Below are 10,530 nucleotides of genomic sequence, written 5' to 3'. Positions count from 1 at the left end.
TTATATTATCTATTTTGGATGTTTATGGGCTTTATTAAGCACTTTTATATTATTTTTGGGACTAACCTATTAACCCAGAGCCCAGTGCCAGTTCCTGTTGTTCCCCTTGTTTCAGTGTTTCGAAGAAAAGGAATATCAAACGGAGTCGAAACGGAATGAAACCATCTGGAGAAGTTATTTTTGGAAGGAATGCTACCCGATAGACTTGGAGTGCACGTCAGGAAAGAAACGAGGGAGCCACGAGGCAGGGGGCGCGCCCACCCCCCTAGGGCGCGCCCTCCACCCTTGTGGCCCCCTCCTGGCTCCCCTGACGTATTTATTCCGCCTATATATATCCATATATCCTAAAATGATCGGGGAACAGAATAGATCTGGAGTTCCGCCACTGCAAGCCTCTGTAGCCACCAAAACCCAATCGGAACCCTGTTTCGGCACCCTGCCGGAGGGGGGAACCCTCACCGGTGGCCATCTTCATCATCTCGGCGATCTCCATGACGAGGAGGGAGTAGTTCCCCCTCGGGGCTGAGGGTATGTACCAGTAGCTATGTGTTTGATCTCTCTCTCTCTCGTGTTCTTGATTTGGCACGATCTTGATGTATCGCGAGCTTTGCTATTATAGTTGGATCTTATGTTGCTTCTCCTCCTCTACTCTCTTGTAATGGATTGAGTTTTCCCTTTGAAGTTATCTTATCGGATTGAGTCTTTAATGATTTGAGAACACTTGATGTATGTCTTGCCGTGCGTATCTGTGGTGACAATGGGATACCACGTCATTCACTTGATGTATGTTTTGGTGATCAACTTGCGGGTTCCGCCCATGAACCTATGCATAGGGGTTGGCACACGTTTTCGTCTTGATTCTCCGGTAGAAACTTTGGGGCACTCTTTGAGGTTCTATGTGTTAGTTGAATAGATGAATCTGAGATTGTGTGATGCATATCGTATAATCATACCCACAGATACTTGAGGTGACATTGGAGTATCTAGGTGACATTAGGGTTTTTGTTGATGTGTGTCTTAAGGTGTTATTTTACTACGAACTCTAGGGCTGTTTGTGACACTTATAGGAATAGCCCAATGGATTGATCGGAAAGAATAACTTTGAGGTGCTTTCGTACCCTACCATAATCTCTTCGTTTGTTCTCCGCTATTAGTGACTTTGGAGTGACTCTTTTGTTTCATGTTGAGGGATAGTTATATGATCCAATTATGTTATTATTGTTGAGAGAACTTGCACTAGTGAAAGTATGAACCCTAGGCCTTGTTTCCTAGCATTGCAATACCGTTTACGCTCACTTTTATCATTAGTTACCTTGCTGTTTTTATATTTTCAGATTACAAATACCTATATCTACCATCCATATTGCACTTGTATCACCATCTCTTCGCCGAACTAGTGCACCTATACAATTTACCATTGTATTGGGTGTGTTGGGGACACAAGAGACTCTGTGTTATTTGGTTGCCGGGTTGCTTGAGAGAGACCATCTTCATCCTACGCCTCCCACGGATTGATAAACCTTAGGTCATCCACTTGAGGGAAATTTGCTACTGTCCTACAAACCTCTGCACTTGGAGGCCCAACAACGTCTACAAGGAAAAGGTTGCGTAGTAGACATCAAGCCCTTTTCTGGCGCCGTTGCCGGGGAGGTGAGTGCTTGAAGGTATATCTTTAGATCTTGCAATCGAATCTTTTAGTTTCTTGTTTTATCACTAGTTTAGTTTGTAAAAGAAAACTTGAAAAATGGAATTGAGTTTGCCTCATACGCTTTATCTTTTTAATATCTTTCGTGAGTATGATGGGAAGGAAAATTGTGCTCAAGTACTAGAAGAAGAATTACATAGAATGCTTGGCATAAAATATGTGAATGATGAGCATGATTGCAATGTTGTTAGTATGAATTCTTTGAATACCCATGATGCTAATGATATGCAAAGTCACAAGTTTGGGGAAGCTATGTTTGATGAAGATGATATTTTTTGGCCCCCAAGCTTTGATGAGCAAATTTACTATGATGAAAGCATGCCTCCTATCTATGATGATTATTGTGATGACACGTATGCTATAAAGAATAATGATAACCATGAAACTTGTCATCTTGATCTTAATTTTCAATCACATGATAGTTATTTTGTTGAGTTTGCTCCCACTATTATTCATGAGAAGAATTTTGCTTATGTGGAAAATAATAAAATTTCTATGCAAGTAGATCATGAAAAGAATGCTTTAGGTGCTGGTTATATTGTTGAATTCATTCATGATGCTACTCAAAATTATTATGAGAGAGGATCATATGCTTCTACATATTGCAATAATATCAAGTTTCCTCTCTATGTGCTTAAAGTTTTGAAGTTATGCTTGTTTTACCTTCCTATGCAAGTTGATTCTTGTTCCCATAGGTTGTTTGCTCACAAAATCCCTATGCATAGGAAGTGGGTTAGACTTAAATGTGCTAGTCATATTCTTCATGATGCTCTCTTTATGTTTCAATTCTTATCTTTTATGTGAGCATCATTGAAACCATCATGCCTAGCTAGGGGCGTTAAACGATAGCGCTTGTTGGGAGGCAACCCAATTTTATTTTAGTTTCTTGCTTTTTGGTTATTTTTAGGAATAAATAATCCATCTAGCTTCTATTTATATGTGGTTTTGTGTTTTAATTAGTGTTTGTGCCAAGTAGAACCTTTGGGAAGACTTGGGTGAAGTCTTTATGATCATGCTGTAAAAAAACAGAAACTTTAGCGCTCATGATATTAGCTAAAACTTTTTACTGGAGAGTGATATTTAGCTGATTCTTTTTGCAGATTATTACTAGACAAATGTCTCAGCTCCAACAATTTATTTTAGAATTTTTGGAGTTCCATAAGTTTGCGTTAGTTACAGATTACTACAGACTGTTCTGTTTTTGACAGATTCTATTTTTCGTGTGTTGTTTGCTTATTGTGATGACTCTATGGCTAGTAAAATAGTTTATAAACCATAGAGAAGTTGGAATATAGTAGTTTTAAAACCAATATAAATAAAGAATGAGTTCATTACAGTACCATGAAATGGTGTTTTGTTTTCTTTCGCTAACGGAGCTCACGAGATTTTCTGTTAAGTTTTGTGTTGTGAAGTTTTCAAGTTTTGGGTAAAGATTCGATGGACTATGGAATAAGGAGTGACAAGAGCCTAAGCTTGGGGATGAACAAGGCACCCCAAGGTAATATTCAAGGATAACCAAGAGCCTAAGCTTGGGGATGCCCCGGATGGCATCCCCTCTTTCGTCTTCATTCATCGGTAACCTTACTTGGAGCTATATTTTTATTCACCACATGATATGTGTTTTGCTTGGAGCGTCATTTTATTTTCTTTTGTTTTTCTTGCTGTTTGAATAAAGTAACAAGATCTGAAATTATTAAATGGGAGAGTCTTCACATAGTTGCATAATTATTCAACTACTCATTGATCTTCACTCATATCTTTTGGAGTAGTCTGTCCTTTGCTCTAGTGCTTCACTTATATCTTTTAGAGCACAATGGTGGTTTTATTTTGAAGAAATATATGAACTCTCATGCTTCACTTATATTATTTTGAGAGTCTTAAACAGCATGGTAATTTTCTGAATCCTAATATGCTACGTATTCAAGATTAGTAAAGACTTTCTTATAAAGTGCATTGAATACTATGAGAAGTTTGATTCTTTATGATTGTTTTGAGATATGAAGATGGTGATATTAGAGTCATGCTAGTGGAGTAGTTGTGAATTTGAGAAATACTTGTGTTAAAAGTGTTGGGGAACGTAGTAATTTCAAAAAAAAATCCTACGCACACGCAAGATCATGGTGATGCATAGCAACGAGAGGGGAGAGTGTTGTCCACGTACCCTCGTAGACCGACAGCGGAAGCGTTATCACAACGCGGTTGATGTAGTCGTACGTCTTCACGATCCGACCGATCAAGTACCGAACGTACGGCACCTCCGAGTTCTACACACGTTCAGCTCGATGACGTCCCTCGAACTCCGATCCAGCCGAGTGTTGAGGGAGAGTTTCGTCAGCACGACGGCGTGGTGACGATGATGATGTTCCACCGACGCAGGGCTTCGCCTAAGCTCCGCAAAGGTATTATCGAGGTGTAATATGGTGGAGGGGGCACCGCACACGGCTAAGAGATCTCAAGGATCAATTGTTGTGTCTCTGGGGTGCCCCCCTGCCCCCGTATATAAAGGAGCAAGGGGGAGGCAGCCGGCCAAGAGGAGAGGCGCGCCATAGGGGGGAGTCCTACTCCCACCGGGAGTAGGACTCCTCCTTTCCGTGTGGGAGTAGGAGAAGGGAAGGGGGAAGGAGAAAGAAGGAAGGGTGCGCCCCCCTTCCCTAGTCCAATTCGGACCAGACTATGGGGAGGGGTGTGGCCACCTTTTGAGGCCTTTATCTCCTTTCCCGTATGGCCCATTAAGGCCCAATACGAATTCCCGTAACTCTCCGATACTCCGAAAAATACCCGAATCACTCGGAACCTTTCCGAAGTCCGAATATAGTCGTCCAATATATCGATTTTTATGTATCGACCATTTCGAGACTCCTCGTCATATCCCCGATCTCATCCGGGACTCCGAACTCCTTCGGTACATCAAAACTCAATAAAACTGTCATCGTAACGTTAAGCGTGCGGACCCTACGGGTTCGAGAACTATGTAGCCATGACCGAGACATGTCTCCGGTCAATAACCAATAGCGGGACCTGGATGCCCATATTGGCTCCCACATATTCTACGAAGATCTTTATCGGTCAGACCGCATAACAACATACGTTGTTCCCTTTGTCATCGGTATGTTACTTGCCCGAGATTCGATCGTCGGTATCTCGATAACTAGTTCAATCTCGTTACCGGCAAGTCTCTTTACTCGTTCCGTAACACATCATCCCGCAACTAACTTATTAGTCACAATGCTTGCAAGGCTTATAGTGATGTGCATTACCGAGTGGGCCCAGAGATACCTCTCCGACAATCGGAGTGACAAATCCTAATCTCGAAATACGCCAACCCAACAAGTACCTTTGGAGACACCTGTAGAGCACCTTTATAATCACCCATTTACGTTGTGACGTTTGGTAGCACACAAAGTGTTCCTCCGGTAAACGCGAGTTGCATAATCTCATAGTCATAGGAACATGTATAAGTCATGAAGAAAGCAATAGCAACATACTAAACGATCGGGTGCAAAGCTAACGGAATGGGTCAAGTCAATCACGTCATTCTCCTAATGCGGTGATCCCGTTGATCAAATGACAACTCATGTCTATGGCTAGAAAACATAACCATCTTTGATTAACGAGCTAGTCAAGTAGAGGCATACTAGTGACACTCTGTTTGTCTATGTATTCACACATGTATTATGTTTCCGGTTAATACAATTCTAGCATGAATAATAAATATTTATCATGATATAAGGAAATAAATAATAACTTTATTATTGCCTCTAGGGCATATTTCCTTCAGTCTCCCACTTGCACTAGAGTCAATAATCTAGTTCACATCGCCATATGATTTAACATGAATAGTTCACATCACCATGTGATTAACACCCATAGTTCACATCGTCATGTGACCATCACCCAAAGGGTTTACTAGAGTCAGTAATCTAGTTCACATCGCTATGTGATTAACACCCAAAGAGTACTAAGGTGTGATCATGTTTTGCTTGTGAGATAATTTTAGTCAACGGGTCTGTCATATTCAGATCCGTAAGTATTTTGCAAATTTCTATGTCTACAATGCTCTGCATGGAGCTACTGTAGCTAATTGCTCCCACTTTCAATATGTATCTAGACCGAGACTTAGAGTTATCTAGATTAGTGTCAAAACTTGCATTGACGTAACCTTTTACGACGAGCCTTTTGGCACTTCCATAATCGAGAAACATATCCTTATTCCAATAAGGATAATTTTGACCGCTGTCTAGTGATCTACTACTAGATCACTATTGTACTCCCTTGCCAAAATCAGTGTAGGGTATACAATAGATTTGGTACACAGCATGGCATACTTTATAGAACCTATGGCCGAGGCATAGGGAATGACTTTCATTCTTTTTCTATCTTCTGCCGTGGTCGGGTTTTGAGTCTTACTCAATTTCACACCTTGTAACACAGGCAAGAACTCTTTCTTTGACTGTTCTATTTTGAACTACTTGAAAATCTTGTTAAGGTATGTACTCATTGAAAAACTTATCAAGAGTCTTCATCTATCTCTATAGATCTTGATGCTCAATATGTAAGCAGCTTCACCGAAGTCTTTCTTTGAAAAAACTCCTTTCAAACACTCCTTTATGCTTTGCAGAATAATTCTACATTATTTCCGATCAACAATATGTCATTCACATATATTTATCAGAAATGCTGTAGTGCTCCCACTCACTTTCTTGTAAATACAGGCTTCACCGCAAGTCTGTATAAAACTATATCCTTTGATCAACTTCTCAAAGCGTATATTCCAACTCCGAGATGCTTGCACCAGTTCATAGATGGATCGCTGGAGCTTGCATATTTTGTTAGCACCTTTAGGATTGACAAAACCTTCTGGTTGCATCATATACAACTCTTCTTTAATAAATCCATTAAGGAATGCAGTTTTGTTTATCCATTTGCCAGATTTCATAAAATGCGGCAATTGCTAACATGATTTAGACAGACTTCAGCATAGATACGAGTGAGAAACTCTCATCGTAGTCAACACCTTGAACTTGTCGAAAAACCTTTTTGCGACAATTCTAGCTTTGTAGATAGTAACACTACTATCAGCGTCCGTCTTCCTCTTGACGATCCATTTATTCTCAATTGCTTGCCGATCATCGGGCAAGTCAACCAAAGTCCATACTTTGTTCTTCATACATGGATCTCATCTCAGATTTCATGGCCTCAAGCCATTTTGCGGAATCTGGGCTCACCATCGCTTCTTCATAGTTCGTAGGTTCGTCATGGTCTAGTAACATAACTTCCAGAACAGGATTACCGTACCACTCTGGTGTGGATCTTACTCTGGTTGATCTACGAGGTTCAGTAATAACCTGATCTGAAGTTTCATGATCATCATCATTAACTTCCTCACTAATTGGTGTAGGTGTCTCAGAAACTGGTTTCTGTGATGAACTACTTTACAATAAGGGAGCAGGTATAGTTACCTCATCAAGTTCTACTTTCCTCCCACTCACTTCTTTCGAAAGAAACTCCTTCTCTAGAAAGGATCCACACTTAGCAACGAATGTCTTGCCTTTGGATCTGTGATAGAAGGTGTACCCAACTGTCTCCTTTGGGTATCCTATGAAGACACATTTCTCCGATTTGGGTTTGAGCTTATCAGGATGAAACTTTTTCACATAAGCATCGCAACCCCAAACTTTAAGAAATGACAACTTTGGTTTCTTGCCAAACCACAGTTCATAAGGTGTCGTCTCAACGGATTTTAGATGGTGCCCTTATTTAACGTGAATGCAGCTGTCTCTAATGCATAACCCCAAAACGATAGTGGTAAATTGGTAAGAGACATCATAGATTGCACTATATCCAATAAAGTACGGTTATGACGTTCGAACACACCATTATGCTGTGGTGTTCCAGGTGGCGTGAGTAGTGAAACTATTTCACATTGTTTTAACTGAAGGCCAAACTCGTAACTCAAATACTCTTCTCTACGATCAGATCGTAGAAACTTTATTTTTCTTGTTACAATGATTTTCCAGTTCACTTTGAAATTATATGAGCTTTTCAAATGTTTCAGACTTATGTTTTATTAAGTAGATATACCCATATCTGCTCAAATCATCTGTGAAGGTCAGAAAATAATGATACCTGCTACGAGCCTCAATATTCATCGGACCACATACATCTGTATGTATGATTTCCAACAAATCTGTTGCTCTCTCCATAGTTCCGGAGAACGGCGTTTTAGTCATCTTGCCCATGAGGCACGGTTCGCAAGCATCAAGTGATTCATAATCAAGTGATTCCAAAATCCCATCAGTATGGAGTTTCTTCATGCGCTTTACACCAATATGACCTGAACGGCAGTGCCACAAATAAGTTGCACTATCATTATTAACTTTGCATCTTTTGGCTTCAATATTATGAATATGTGTATCACTACGATCGAGATCCAACAAACCATTTTCGTTGGTGTGTATGACCATAGAAGGTTTTATTCATGTAAACAGAACAACAATTGTTCTCTAATTTAAATGAATAACCGTATTGCAATAAACATGATCAAATCATATTCATGCTCAACGCAAACACCAAATAACACTTATTTAGTTTCAACACTAATCCCGAAAGTACAGGGAGTGTGCGATGATGATCATATCAATCTTGGAACTACTTCCAACACACATCGTCACCTCGCCTTTTACTAGTCTCTGTTTATTCTGCAACTCCCGTTTTCGAGTTACTACTCTTTAGCAACTGAACCAGTATCAAATACTGAGGGGTTGCTATAAACACTAGTAAGTACACATCAATAACATGTATATCCAATATACCTTTGTTCACTTTTCCATCCTTCTTATCCACCAAATACTTGGGGCAGTTCCGCCTCCAGTGACCAGTTCCTTTGCAGTAGAAGCACTTAGTCTCAGGCTTAGGTACAGACTTGGGCTTCTTCACTTGAGTAGCAACTTGCTTGCCGTTCTTTTTGAAGTTCCCCTTCTTCCCTTTGCCCTTTTCTTGAAACTAGTGGTCTCGTCAACCATCAACACTTGAAGTTTTTCTTGATTTCTACCTTCGTCGATTTCAGCATCACGAAGAGCTCGGGAATTACTTTCGTCATCCCTTGCATATTATAGTTCATCATGAAGTTCTACTAACTTGGTGATGGTGACTAGAGAATTCTGTCAATCACTATTTTATCTGGAAGATTAACTCCCACTTGATTCAAGCGATTGTAGTACCCAGACAATCTGAGCACATGCTCACTAGTTGAGCGATTCTCCTCCATCTTTTAGCTATAGAACTTGTTGGAGACTTCATATCTCTCAACTCGGGTATTTGCTTGAAATATTAACTTCAACTCCTGGAACATCTTATATGGTCCATGACGTTCAAAACGTCTTTGAAGTCCCGATTCTAAGCCGTTAAGCATGGTGCACTAAACTATGTAGTCATCATATTGAGCTAGCCAAACGTTCATAACGTCTGCATCTGCTCCTGCAATAGGTCTGTCACCTAGCGGTGCATCAAGGACATAATTTTTCTGTGCAGCAATGAGGATAATCCTCAGATCATGGATCCAATCTGCATCTTTGCTACTAACATCTTTCAACATATTTTTTCTCTAGGAACATATCAAAAATAAACACAGGGAAGCAACAACGCGAGCTATTGATCTACAACATAATTTGCAAAAATACTATCATGACTAAGTTCATGATAAATTTAAGTTCAATTAATCATATTACTTAAGAACTCCCACTTAGATAGACATCCCTCCAATCCTCTAAGTGATCACGTGATCCATATCAACTAAACCATGTCCGATCATCACGTGAGATGGAGTAGTTTCAACGGTGAACATCACTATGTTGATCATACCTACTATATGATTCACACTCGACCTTTCGGTCTCCGTGTTCCGAGGCCATATCTGTTATATGCTAGGCTCGTCAAGTTTAACCTGAGTATTCCGCGTGTGCAACTGTTTTGCACCCATTGTATTTGAACGTAGAGCCTATCACACCCGATCATCACGTGGTGTCTCAGCACGAAGAACTTTCGCAACGGTGCATACTCAGGGAGAACACTTATACTTTGATAATTTAGTGAAGGATCATCTTATAATGCTACCGTCAAACAAAGCAAGATAAGATGCATAAAGGATTAACATCACATGCAATCAATATAAGTGATATGATATGGCCATCATCATCTTGTACTTGTGATCTCCATCTCCGAAGCACCGTCATGATCACCATCGTCACCGGCACGACACCTTGATCTCCATCGTGGCATCGTTGTCGTCTCGTCAATCTTATGCTTCTAAGACTATCGCTACCGCTTAGTGATAAAGTAAAGCATTACATGGCGATTGCATTGCATACAATAAAACGACAACCATATGGCTCCTGCCAGTTGCCGATAACTCGGTTACAAAACATGATCATCTCATACAACAAATCATATCACATCATGTCTTGACCATATCACATCACAACATGCCCTGCAAAAACAAGTTAGACGTCCTCTACTTTGTTGTTGCAAGTTTTATGTGGCTGCTACGGGCTTAGCAAGAACCGTTCTTACATACGCATCAAAACCACAACGATAGTTTGTCAAGTTGGTGCTGTTTTAACCTTCGCAAGGACTGGGCGTAGCCACACTCGGTTCAACTAAAGTGAGAGAGACAGACACCCGCCAGTCACCTTTAAGCAACGAGTGCTCGCAACGGTGAAACCAGTCTCGCGTAAGCGTACGCGTAATGTCGGTTCGGGCCGCTTCATCTCACAATACCGCTGAACCGAAGTATGACATGCTGGTAAGCAGTATGACTTATATCGCCC

The sequence above is a fragment of the Aegilops tauschii genome, chromosome 2 (genome assembly GCF_002575655.3).
Source record: "Aegilops tauschii subsp. strangulata cultivar AL8/78 chromosome 2, Aet v6.0, whole genome shotgun sequence".
NCBI lineage: Eukaryota > Viridiplantae > Streptophyta > Magnoliopsida > Poales > Poaceae > Aegilops > Aegilops tauschii.
The sequence above is the reverse complement of the archived record's forward strand: the minus strand, read 5'-3'. Positions refer to the sequence as shown.